This window comes from Labrus bergylta, chromosome 7 (assembly GCF_963930695.1).
Source record: "Labrus bergylta chromosome 7, fLabBer1.1, whole genome shotgun sequence".
NCBI lineage: Eukaryota > Metazoa > Chordata > Actinopteri > Labriformes > Labridae > Labrus > Labrus bergylta.
Window position 1 is genome coordinate 25,610,942 of NC_089201.1, and position 13,452 is coordinate 25,624,393.

Consider the following 13,452-nt stretch of genomic DNA (forward strand, 5'->3'; position numbering starts at 1 on the left):
AGTACCAGAGAGGAAAAAATGTATCTGTAAAACATCCTCCTCTTCATGAAACGGTGCATGAAGACACATGAATATCTGTTCATACAAGTGGTTTCAGTCAAAGATCCACATTTTCAGACTAAATGGGTGTATCAGAGGACTCATCCTTGCAGACCTGCAGCCTCCTTAAAAAAAAAGAAAAACAGCACTCTGCAGGTCTTGCTGGTGTCTTTAACACAACGTAATCCGTCATGCTTAATTTCCTCCAGTCCCTCATAAATCACCCTGAAACCTGTGCAGGCAGACAGGCGAGTGTAAACACCTGTTGTGGTGCATGTCTCTCTTTTAACACGTGAGAGTAAATGTGAGTAATAGTGTGTAGTATAGGGGTTGTAATGGAGGTAGAGGTGGTGGTGGGGGTTCCATTCTGAGATGCTAGCTGGGGTAGGAGAGGCTTGGCGGACTGTGAAATTTCAAACATCTGGCAGGCTACAAAGAAGTCTCAGCTGGAATAACTCACTCACAAAAGTTACTCTGCTCTCCTGAGTGCTGACATATTGGCGCGTCCCCAAACACAGGAGAGTGGATCCATCCTCTGTTGTTCACGCTCAGACAAAGAAGCTACTCCTGCTGCTAAACACCGTTCCCATCTATTGCAACAGAGGACTTCAGTGCGGCTGCTTTACTTGAAAAGAAAAAGAATGAGCAAAATATCTTCAATTAGGTGAGCCAGTTGTTACAGTGAAGCTAAACATCACACAAACACATATTCATTTTAATAGAAGGCAAAAAAGTATTTCAGAATTTCTCAGGCAGAAAGTTCAGGGGTATAAATAATACGACCGGGGTTACAATTTGTCTTCATTGTAAAAATGACACAATGGCAAAGGAGAGCTGGAACAAGCTGATACAGTAGATACTGTCAGGGGGAAAGTTGTAAGTATAAGAAAATATGACAATATGATCCAAAATGTTTATGTACTGTAGTGGTGGCTGTGTCTTTACTTCATCTGATCAGCAAAGTTTCTCAAAAATGTACTTCAGAATAGCGATTAAAAGAACACAAATGTGCACCTATCTTGTGTGTGTGTGTGTTTATTTTAATCAAACCAGGAAAGAAACTCATTGAAATTAAAAATCACTTTTTCAAAGACACAATTAACAAATCTGAACAGCAAATGTTTGTCAATATCATCCACAAACACATCAGTGAGATCATCTACAGCCTGACGTGTCCGCCTCCAGGTCATTTAACTTCCTCTTCAGAGCATCCAATGAAAGAAGCTTGTTAAGTTTCAGCTCTTTCTGTGACTCGTTCCAAGTTGAGGGAGCAGCAAACTTAAACGCCTTTTTCCCCAGTTCAGTTCTGACTTTTTGAACAGACAGCAAGAAAACTCTTCTGACTGATGAAGGTAAGAAGGTATGAAGGAAGTAGACCTAAGATAGACTTGTAGATAAGAAAACGCCAGTGTGTAAGTCATCCAACACGTTCATACAACAAACAGTGATGAGGGAGGGATTTAAAAGTAATGATGCGTGTCAGGTTTGTGAGGAGGCATGCATGTATAAAACGTGTGTGTGTGTGTGTGTGTGTGTGAGAACATGTGTGCATTAATGAGTCACAAACAATATGGCATGACGCAGCACTATTTGTTACGTACAGTTATGCTCCAATTGAATTCCAGAGTCATTCAAAGTATGTTGATGTGAGCTCAGGTCCCTGGTCAGTGACTCCAGCACCAAGGAACACTGCAAACACAAACACAGACAACACAAACACAAGGCTAACACTGTTGCCTAATAGGAAGAAAAAGTAAGTAATCTTGAGTGGGGTCACATGTGCCTGTGTGTACAGAGATGGAAGAGTGTGTGTGCACATGGCTGTGTTTAGGGCCTAGAGGCTTGTTTAGCTGACCTCAGTGAAAGCAAACCTCATGACAGAAGGTCTGGCATTGTCTGTGTGCCCGGGCTGCTCTGGAGCCAGACGGTCTGCCGGCCGCCAGCTTTGCTTGCTTATAACGGCTGAGAACATCCGATCCCCTTGGGGAGGACAGGAGAGGAGGGAGAGGGGGGGGTTCTACTGCAACGCTCGCCACTTTTCTCTCTGTCTTTATCTCTGCTCTTTAGACAAGGAGCAAGCATTAGCCAGGTCATCAACTAGTGTGTTTATTATGCATGTGTGTGGGTGCGTGTGTGTGTGTGTGTGTGTGTGTGTGTGTGAGAGAGAAGAAAACAACAAGAGGGTAGAGGACAATTTTAAATCCAAGGAGTGGAAAAACAAATGGAAAATTGTGTCTGTGAGAACACAGAGAACACACACACACACACAGAGGGGAGAAAAACAGACTAAAGGGATTTTTTTCTTAAATTTGATCTGGCCATCGCTGAAAAACATTCCAGCGCAGGTAATCAGCAAACGTCTCAGTGTCAAAGTGTTTCACTGATGAGTTGTGTCCTCTTTCATCCTTCTATCCAGTTCACTTCCACTAATTCATCTATCACACCGCGAGCATGCTGAAGCTTTGTGCTCTGACAGGAACAAATGGTCTCTAATCACCACCAGACGCCCATGTTCAACCATGACAGAACACTTCCACTCCCTCCTCGAGCCGTGCGCTCACTGTGTCCGTTTAACAAACCCTGCATGGACTCCACACGTGGCCCTCAAGAAGCGTTGGCTATTCTTGAAAAGCCAACGAAAGAGAGAAATATGGAACATTTGTGATGTTTTTAAGTTGCATAACTCCTGGGTGGAGTATTTTCCCTGCCTCGAGTGGTTTAAAAATAGTAAGGTCTCATTCCCTGTGCGTAGTGTAAGGTGGAAAGCAAATAAGTTGGCGGGAAGGTGGACGAGTGTTACCTCTGCTGCTTGAACTCAGTGTGGGAACAGGAGGACATCTCCATGACTGCATGGGAAAAAAATGCAAAAGCAAGGCCATAGGAGGGAAAAACATGACTTTGAGAGTGAAGAGACACGTGCTGGGAGACAGAAGAGAAGTCATGGACATTTTGAAGGAGATGCATAGAGTGTCAAAAATCACTAAATTAGAAAATCACTGACAGAGAATTTTTTAAATGAATGAGTTTGACCACAGTATAGTATAAAAACAGAAAATGATCACTGCAGCTTAGATTCTGTTTCCATTTTTTTTTGGCTTTCAGCTCATTATCTGGGATTTCATGGCACCAAAACTGTCCCTCTCAACACTATTCAACACATCATTGCATATTTGGGCAAAAGTAAGAACCTATTTCTAGCATAGAAGCTCTGATGAACTCTGTACACTTTCTGCTCTACACTCTGACAAACAGTAACGACTAGCTGGTGAGGTGCCTAAAGGTGCTGTGCTGTAGAAGATCACATCAACTTCAGACCTTATTATGATGAAATGGAAACTTAAATTAACAGAAAAAGGAGCTGTTCATTTTCCCACACTACCATCAAATGTGACTTTTTCTCAACCCACACGCCGTCCTCTTCAGGCAATGTTTCTTTTTGTTAACAATTTCATCTCGTAAATCCTTACTGTAATTGTCTCCAGTTTATCTCACATTGTGGGAACAGGGAGTCATCATCTGCTGCACAGATCCCTCAGTGTGTGTCCGGTAGCCAGCTCTGCTCTGCACACTTACAACACAGGACAAGGCCCAAACAACACTGCTGCACATCTGAGGCCTCAGCTGGCCTCCAGCCACAAGCACTCCCTTCTTCTACTTCTTCTCTGGCGGTGTACATTACAGCAGGCAGTAAACGTACATTTTCATACCTGCAACCTGAACGACAACTCAAATAGGGACTATCTTTGTGGACAGAGGTCGAACAGAGTTCACACATATCATGGGAAGAACATCCCGCCTGGTTTATTTGAAGGTGTGTTTCAAGCAAGAATAGCTCTGATATCCAGCACATCTCGATTGTCACAGGAACCATGTCGCTAACATGAACAAATACTTCACAGAGATCCACTCAATGCATTCTGCTGTGGTGACATGGCAGCAGTGACCTTTGGCGGGTCAATGATCAGATAGAGAGTAATTTAAAAGAATGCACACAAGCCACGTAGATTGTTAATCCTCAAGATCAAATGATCACCCCCACAGCCGTGACTTCATCCCTGCCCTGTTCGGCTGTGGGAACTTACCATATATCAGTTCTGAAATCAGTATGACAATCTTTGTCAAGCGGCACATCAAAGCCGGCCCAAGTTTGTTCACATTGCAGACATAAAAGGGCTGTGGTATAGCTCTCAGAGCTGTGGGCATTTCATTTTTCCACAGTAATCACAAACCTCTAGAAGTTCGGCGATAGACATTATAAATAACAATATCAATAAAGTCATCGTCTTGCTGATGCTCTGGTTTGCTTTTGTAGGTCATATAAAGGCTCCAGTATTGAATCTGAACTGTTTCATAACTAAAGAAAAACATCCTCATGGTAGGTTTGAAGAAATCTGGAACCCATCATGAGCCTCTGGGAGTAAAGGACAACTTTCTGGGGCTTCCTATGTAGCCAACAGTTAGCAACATCTGCCCTAAACTTTCTTTCATGTGCTGGTTATTTTTAACAGTCTGACTAGCAGCCTTGAAAATTAAGAATGGAGCTGGAGTAAAGACATGATGAGTTGATTGTCTGCTGCACTTTCATGCAAATGTCTGTTTGTTTTTAAGCGATTCAAATGTAAGTTGTAGTCAGATATGACTCCAGGATTTCATAAAAAGAGCAATATGTTACTCTGAGAAGTAAGGTTTAGAATGGATGGTGCAGTTCAAATTCAAAATATAGGAGAGAGCTGTCTCCCTCCGTCCCCTCCTCCCTAGGGTCGATGTGCATGCAGGATGCCATGTCGTGGAAACTTTTCAAAAGCATCTCCAATATTTCTCCTAGTTTTTCATCTCCAATATTTCTCCTATTTTATGAATTCATTCAGTAGATATGTTACATATTGCAGATATAAGACAATGCTTTCCACCTCTTTGGCTCTCAACACAACTATCTTCCTGCATACAACCAAAGTCACAGAACTTCTATCACTCCACTACTCGCTCTACAAAAGTAAATCAAAAGACTTAAGGTAACATTTCATTTGTTGTTTATTTAAGCTAACCCTGTGGATCAAAGCTGTACACCTGGAACTGTGTGCTGATCTGGATACTGTGTGTGCTTCAGACTGCAAAGGAAAGGACCCAGCCTTACTTAACACATTTTTCTTCCCATGTCTTGCACGATACATACTAGATGGAAGATACAGTATCTAAATCTGGTAATGTTACACTAACACAGCATTGTGTGAAAACTGTGAAACTTTGTCAAATGTGATTGTTTCTACACTCAGCTTGGCCTATGACTACAACATATTCAGTTCCTCTAGTCCTTTGTTGGTGTTTTATGATTTATAAATCCTAATAATTCAATGTCTTAACAATGATAAGCCGAACATATAATACAGCTTGATACTAGGGCTAACATTCCACATTCACATCAGCTGTACAGTCAGTATTTTTCATTAATAAAAAAGACACACTGCATACCTGTCAAAGAGGAGAGGGGAAATTCAATCGGTTTTCCATCAAGGTTAGTGTGTGTTTTTGCCCTGTTTGGTTTCTGAGTCAACACTCTGATTTTATTTATTTGCTGATGATGCACTATACACAAACCTCTTATTCTCTACTGAAAAATCTCCTCCTGCTCTCTTTTCCTACGTACCACATAAAGTAGAATACAGTAAAATGAAAAAAAGAACAAAATTGTGCAGTCTAATATCGTCCAGTAATAGAGTATGTCCCACTGCTTATTACACACATCTAGCACCAGATGAAAAGACATACATGTAAATACCAGACACACTGATGTGTCAGTATATTGTATTTTCCCTGGCTGGTGCCAGTTCTGTTTTCTGGTGAAGTCACCAAATGTTCCCGTCTCCCACAGACACAGACAGACGGATTGTGTCCCTATTATCCCTGATGACATGAAATATATGGGGAATCTGAAAAATGAATAGTGTATTCATATCTACAGCATGTCTGTGCCTTAATAAGCTAAAATTAAGTTATTCAGTTTCATACCCGCTGCCAGACACCTAAATAATCTCTTTTGTACAGTGTAGAAGAGCCAATTCTGTCCCGACCCTTTCCCCCCTCTCTTCATCTTCTTTTCTTACCGAACAAGGGTTGACAGGTTCCTGTCGTTACTGGCCGGTCGGAGGGAGAGCCAACAAAAGAGGCCTTGTTTGAGACTTACCCCTGTCAGACTGCACACTTTGATATTAAAAACTCTGCTAAGGGAGGAGGAGGGTGAGAGTCGAGAGGGGAGAGGGGGAGCAGCAAGGGGAAAGATGAAAAGGATGAAAACAAACACCTACTGTCTCCTAAGCCCACGTGTGTAGGTGTAACCTCATAATGGACTCGCAAATATTTGTCCAGTCAAAACAAAATAAAACAGCTCTTTGACTCCTCATGTAGTAAGTCTGATCAGTGTCTCCAGGTCTTCCTGCTGTAACAACCACCTGCCTATTCTCTTGTAGTCTCACACAGCGCTCACATTGACACGGGAGGCCTCTCTTTAGTTTGTGAACAGGCCTCAGGCTGGACCCCAGCCATTGCCAGAGGGAAGAAATCCCCTGATACTGTACCTCTTCGACTGAGGACATGCCAGAGACCTGAAATACAAGCAGATGCCTGGTTGTGCCCAAAAAACATGTGCGTGCCAGCAAAAATAAACCAACACTGATGACCAAATGTACCCTGCCCTCAGTTTAAACCTACGTATACTGGGGAGTGAGAAATTGGCAGGAGGGTTCAAGGCTGCATCTTGGAGAAGAAGCGATCATTCACACCAAAGAGCCACGGGACATAAAACACATTATGAAAAATATGAATTTCATCACATCCCTCACAAACACATCATTCAAACCAAACTTTTGGCCGCCTCCTTCAATTTGCTGCCTGTTTTCTGGGCCAGGAGGAATGAACGGCAGCAACAGAGATAAGTCTGTACACTTTCCAAACACAGATGACATGCTGCAGCATGTCGGCCATTCAGGAAGAATGCAGAAGCAAGTGTAATGAGGATTTTCCTTAGCTTTCTTTTGCAAGGCGCCTGCTATTATCCTGATTTTGAGAAGCCTCAAGGGCAGTTATTACAGCATTTATATTAATTCCCCTGGATTGCTTCGTTTGGTTCATACAGGCCAGAGAAATAAAGACTCAGGCAATTAGAGGAATACTAGAGAGTGGGTGAGCTCAGTGATGGCAAAGAGACTGCTCTGATCCATGTTCTGCTTTTTGATTGGCATCATTGTTCTCCTGATGACAGCGAGATTCGTACTTGTCTGAAGCACCCCGCGCTCGCTGTACTGCTGCTGACCCAGGTTTTTGTAGCTGCGGGCTCATTCCTGTTAGCAATAGTTTGCCATGTTAATGGCTGTAAGAACATCATCAGGCTCGTCAGCTCTGACAGGCTGCCACCACTCGTACCTTCAGCCACAGGCAAGGGGATGGGCCTTCACATAAATCTGTAGAAGAATCTGTGAGAACGACGCCATCATGCACATGACACAGAGATAACAAAGCAGGCATACATGGCCCACTTACAACCGCCAAGCTTACCAGCAGCATAGAGGGAAGAGTTGTCAGAAAATCAACGCATGTAATACACTCTAAGTAGCTGTAAAGTAATCGACATGAATCTGTTGTCTGCTGCTTTAAGGCCAAAATGTTTTTTTTTTACTAATAACTTATAGTTAAATGAGTCAGTCAGATTTGTTGTATATTTAGATGAATCATGCAAAATATAAATTAACTGACAAATGATATATTTTACAATAGATTAAGATGCATACAAGGCAGATGACAATTATCAGCTATAACATTATAGATGTACATTCATGAATAAATAAATAAATAACATGACCTCTTCAACATCGCCTACGACCACGAACAAACTCTGTTCTCATCCTCCTTGTATTACATGCATTGTTTTCACTGTTTTGTTTTGTTATTCTTTGTTGAGCATCTTTGAGAACTCAGAAAAGCGCTATAAAAGTCGAATGTATTATTATTATTATTATATATTTATATATATTACTTAGAGTAGCAATTAGTGTCACGTGAGGTTTATTTTCATGCTAACATTTTTTTCACCTGAGTGAGATATTGTCTGTTTTTGAACTACAGATTTTTTGTCATGGAGTATTTTCAAATTGTTGTATTGGTCCTTTTACTCTGGTAAAGGATCTGAATGCTCCACAGAGCAGAGGAGTATTTATCTCTGCCTTTTTGAATCCTCCATTCTATCCTTTCTCCTGTCTTCGTCCTGCCGGCTCGCCTCCCCCTCTGCACCTCTCCCTCCCTCTCTTACAGCCAGGTGCTGACAGAAGTTAGCATTCACAATCTTTCTGTTGAGGCTTTAACAGGAGCCAGATGAAAGACAGAAGCAGATTAAGATGTTAAACAGCCTCAGATGGGATGGCACGGGAAGAGGGAAGCAGTTGGGGCCAGAACGCAGTGGAAATGGAGACAAACAAAAGCCCAGGAATGTCAGATTGAGATCATGTTGCACAGCCCTTGAGGAATAAGATGTGTTATTAACACTGGCTGGGAAGCCCTCAGGGGACGCTTATGTCTCAGAGGAACCCTCCAAAGCAAAGAGCCCTGGGACTGAGCACCCTCCCTCTGGTCCTCTGAGTTTATCATTTTATTTTTTTGTAAAGTTTGACGCAATACTTAGTTGTATGATAACCTTCAGCAGGGACAAACATTGTTAAAAAATTAACGATCACAAAAATATTGTATACTGGATATTGTTACTAAAGCACAACTCATAAAATACTGCTTCAAGGGATTACATTTCTGATCCATAGTACTGAGCAGACGAGCCAACAGTTCCTGGCCTGAAGCCGGCTCGTCTGATGCAGCTGTATTGGCAAAGAGGTGAGTATTGAATGTAAACTTATGCTACACATGGGTTGCCAAGCCTGACATAAATTAAACAGTGAGATAGCATCATGATTTCTGCTGTTAACATCCGAGACAAGGTCACAGCCAATAAAATGTTTTACACTGGGTTGGACTAATGTATGTTTAGAGCATTTTTATTTGTGTAACAGCTTAAGAAGTGCAGCTAAAAGTGAAGGATGCAGAAACTATGTAAGTCAGAGCTCTAGTGAATGCTACACTTGAGGCTTGTTGCTGTTACTTTTATGCTGTGAGTTGACGATAGTGATGTTTTGAAATTGTATCCATTTGAAATGTGTTGTAAGCCACAGTCTTCGCTCTGCGATTTAGTCACAAAAAGTGTTCTTGTCACTTTGTCCCCGAAGCTCGTCTTGAAATGGGGAAAACGAGTTTCAGGTCCACTGCTCCTGCAATTTGGAATCTGCTGCAAAAGAATTTGTGTCTGGGGGAGCTGGTCTCTTTAAATCATTTTACAAGATTGAAGGAGTAGGAGGAAGATGCGTCAGGTTGCACATGCTTTGACTAATGACTTTCTGCTCTTTGACGATGAACAATTAGACCTGTGTTTTGTACATTTTTATGTTATATTTCTCTAACTTGGTTTAAATATGCTGCTGCCTGTCTTTGCCATGACACTTTTGTAAACACTTTCTTAATCTCAATGAGGTTTATCCTGGTTATATACACTTAAAATATAAAAGAGGCACCACTCAAATCTAATATTTATTTGCGGTACTTTCCCTTAATGTCATTCATGGCCAAGTTATACACTATGTTTATGAAAAACGATTTGTTTGTCTGGACTGGTATTCATAGTCTCCTTCCGATTAAAATTGTCAACAGAATGACTGAATAATTAAGAGACAGGTCAGTTGTGTTAAGCGTGGCTTTCACATTGAAATAAAAGGCTGCAGAACTTCAGCACAGAGGGCATAAAGTTAAAAGTTGACGCTGACTTTAGTTTCCTCTGCACTTCAAGGGCACTAGCTCTGCTTCTTTCTTCTTGCTCTTTTCCACTCCCACCCATTCTCTGAGGTGAGGAAATGGCGTGCGTGGAGCTTAAGTGCTTGGTTCGATTTGGTACACCCACTCCTCTCTACATCTGTGTGTGGCTTCCCTTGAATCACACATGAGAGAGATGGAGAGAGAAACAGCTCAGCCCTTTGTTTGCTTTGATAAGGTTCTGTGTACATGTTTGATGATGTGTAATGGAATGTAATATGTTCATTTTGTCACATTAGCTTGCAGGAACAACACACACTCCACCACATGCACATGCGTACACAAATGATCATACACACAGTTACTCACACACATTCCTGGCCCCTCACTGGCACTCATACACTCAGCAGGTATGTCAGTGTGGAGACAGGCACTGGTATGTGCCCCAGGAATGCGAAACCTGACCTCTTGGCTGGAATTTGAGCTCCCTCACTCATCTTCACGCTTCTAAGACATACGCTCACAGAGCCGACGCTCACAGTGCCCGGCTGAGTCCTGAAACAGCTCCATAAAGTCATCTCCAACAACTGAAGGTCTGCTTTAAGCTCTGGCACCGGCTAAATGAAGAGATCACAACACGCAGAAATGTGCGTCAAGAGTTTAGCATTAGCAGTTCCTGTGTAAAGGATTACCTCAAAAATGTAAAAGAATTGTGTAACATTATGTGATACCCTATTACTGGCTTTCTTACTGGATGGTAGACCGATTTACATTCATTTCAGGTCAGTAACTGGCAGCTGCTAGCTTAGCTTAGCTTAGCATAAGTCAGTGAAACAAGGGGAAACAGCAAGCCAGGCTCTGTCCAAATTGTAACAATATATGCTTTCCATCATCTCTGAAGCTCACCTTTCAAATCTGGTCTTAACAAACCCCAAAGTTTCCATTGAATTTAAGACTTCTAGAGATATAGTGGAGTTTTATTTTACCTCTAGCCAGAGCCAGGCTTGCTGTTTCCAGGCTCGATATAAAGCTAACACGCTATTTAAAGTTTCATAAAGGACGATTTATACACAATGCGAATCAAAGTGCCTTGGAGAGCTTTGAATCATCAACAGAAAGTTGTATTAATCTTGTCATCTAACTCCGGTTTCACCAAATGCCAAACTACTCCTTAAAGAAATTCTGCATACTCTGAAAGATGATGCATTTCATTTCAAGTTGCAAAAGACAAACAGAGTTAAAGTGGACCAGAATGACAGTCTTTAATGTGCAGTCGAGATGAGACGGTGCTGCTCTGTAGGCAGAGAAGCAGAACAAAACAGAACCAGCGACGTGGACATCTCGGCTCCTGAGGAGAGGAGGAAGAAAGCCCACATGGCTGAGCCTAACCGCTTCGGCAGCTCCAGCCGCCCAATCAGCCCCCATCCACAGAACCACCAGCACTGCAGGCCAAACCTCAGCTTGGAAGGCAAAACAGGGTGACTGCATTTCCTGAGTCCACCCCAAGCTCACAATATGGAACATATTAGGAGCCCAGCAGAAAAAAAAAGGGGGCTGCTTTCCTATTTCTCCTCTTTTAAAGCCCCTTGAAAAAAAAAACCTGTCAGACTTCTAAAAGGACAAACCAGGCCTAGTAAAAAAAACAAAAACGTGTTCAGTTCTTGGCCAGATCTTTGAGCATGACATACTTCAGCAAATATAAGATTACCTCTGAAAACGTGAGATTGTGTTAAGTGAATGTGTTTTGTGTCATTTAGCACAAAGCATAAAAACGAGTCACAATTGGCTGCTTTAGACTAACATTTCTAAAAAAAATAAAACCACAGGCAAGAAAATATGTATCTCAGCATGGCTGTAGCATACCACATTCATGTGCTATTGCCTCACAATTTAAATAGAGGGGTCTGGAGGGATTTGATTATAGCTCATAAAGCAGCTCTATTTCAGGCTGGTATATATAATCAAGTTTTTTGAGACATTATCACAGAACTGAGCGAACATGTCTTCTCCTCTCATCAGCCAAACTCCTCATGTCGATAGGAAAGTAAAAGAAACAGCCTCTTAAACAGAAAGGAAAATGAAATGATTAGATATTGATGGTCCTTGTAGGTGAATTAAGCCTCCGTCCTTGATAAGAGCTTAGCATGCAGGAGGTATTCTGGATTTAAGGTGGGGGGGGGAGAGAATCCTTCTTTAGGAATAAAAACTGACAATTTGTGTGCAGAAGGAACGTGCATGTTTAGTCCAGTTGAGTAAATTAGATTTTATATAAAAGGATTCACAAAAAAACTTCCTGTATTTAGCAGTGTTTAGTGCTAACCCAGGTATCCAAACATATCCAAAATAGAGGACCATTGTGCTTCTACGATTTGAGTTGGACAAGGGTAGGCAGCAATATGCTGTTGATAAATGCTGTCAGAAATGAGCCTGAGGGTGTGTGTGTGTGTGTATGTGTGTGTGTGTGCTCGCTCACACTGTGGCATTCTTTTAACCTCTGTGGAAACTCACTAAAATAAATCCTTTTCGTACGTCAGAGAGGCCCCTGGGCACCCTGTAATTACTGAGGGGAGGGTGGGATCTGCAGAGGAGCATCAGGACTGAGCTGCTTTTGGCTTCTGAAAAACCACCTAAATGCTTACTCAATGGTCTGTTCCAGGCTCAGAGCTGGAAGCTCAGAGGACCGCTGCACAGAGCACAAGCACGATCACCTTGGACATACAAAATCCAAAAAATGCCACTTAAACAAGCAAGGTGAAGTATTCAAAAGTGCGCAAATACACACCTATGCAGTGCAGGAAAAGACAGATGTAAGCCAAGAAATATCAGCCTGATAAATGTGCATATATCCGCTGTCTGACATTCAGTCTATTTAGACAGAAAAACCCAAAAGGAAAAGTCTCTCTTTCCTGGCGAGCCCTGCGTGCCGTCCCATAATCCCCTCCGAGAGTGTGGATCCCCTGTGCGCCTTCATGTGTCGGCTTGCCCAGTAAGTGGCGAGCATGGCAGCTGCATGAAGCCGTAATTAACACCCTCAGCCAAGGTGAGAAGTCTTCCACGGGCTAGCGTTCAGAAGAGAGAGGGAGCGAGAGCAGGAAGTGTTTAAGGCGCTCTGCGTAATCTCCCTTCTTTCAAAAGGTGCTATTACCTCACTGTGTTTTTTTAAAGGGGCCAGATGTGCAGGACAAGGTCATCAGGTATTGGGTCCTTTTTTTTTTTGCTTAAATGACCTACAAAGTCTTCAGTGCTGACTTTGTGTCTGAAATCTACTTAAGTTGACGTCTTCATATTTCAAACCTTCTCACCTTAGCGACGTGTTTATTTGATCAGAGCAGGTGTGCTAACCTTTGTTAAGACCTGAGTTTAAATGAGTCAAGTGGCTTGATTGTGATTATCAAAGATAGCTCAAGCCTTTGTAGCAGACCGTGAACATGGAGAAGCAACCCTTAGGAGAGGCTTACAGGCAAGAATCTACAGTCTAAGGAATGCACTGAGCCTTTGGCAGGACAGAAGCCATAATAACATGGTTTGAAAACTCAAGAGCTTTAAAAAGCCGTCATCCGCACATAAGCACAGAGA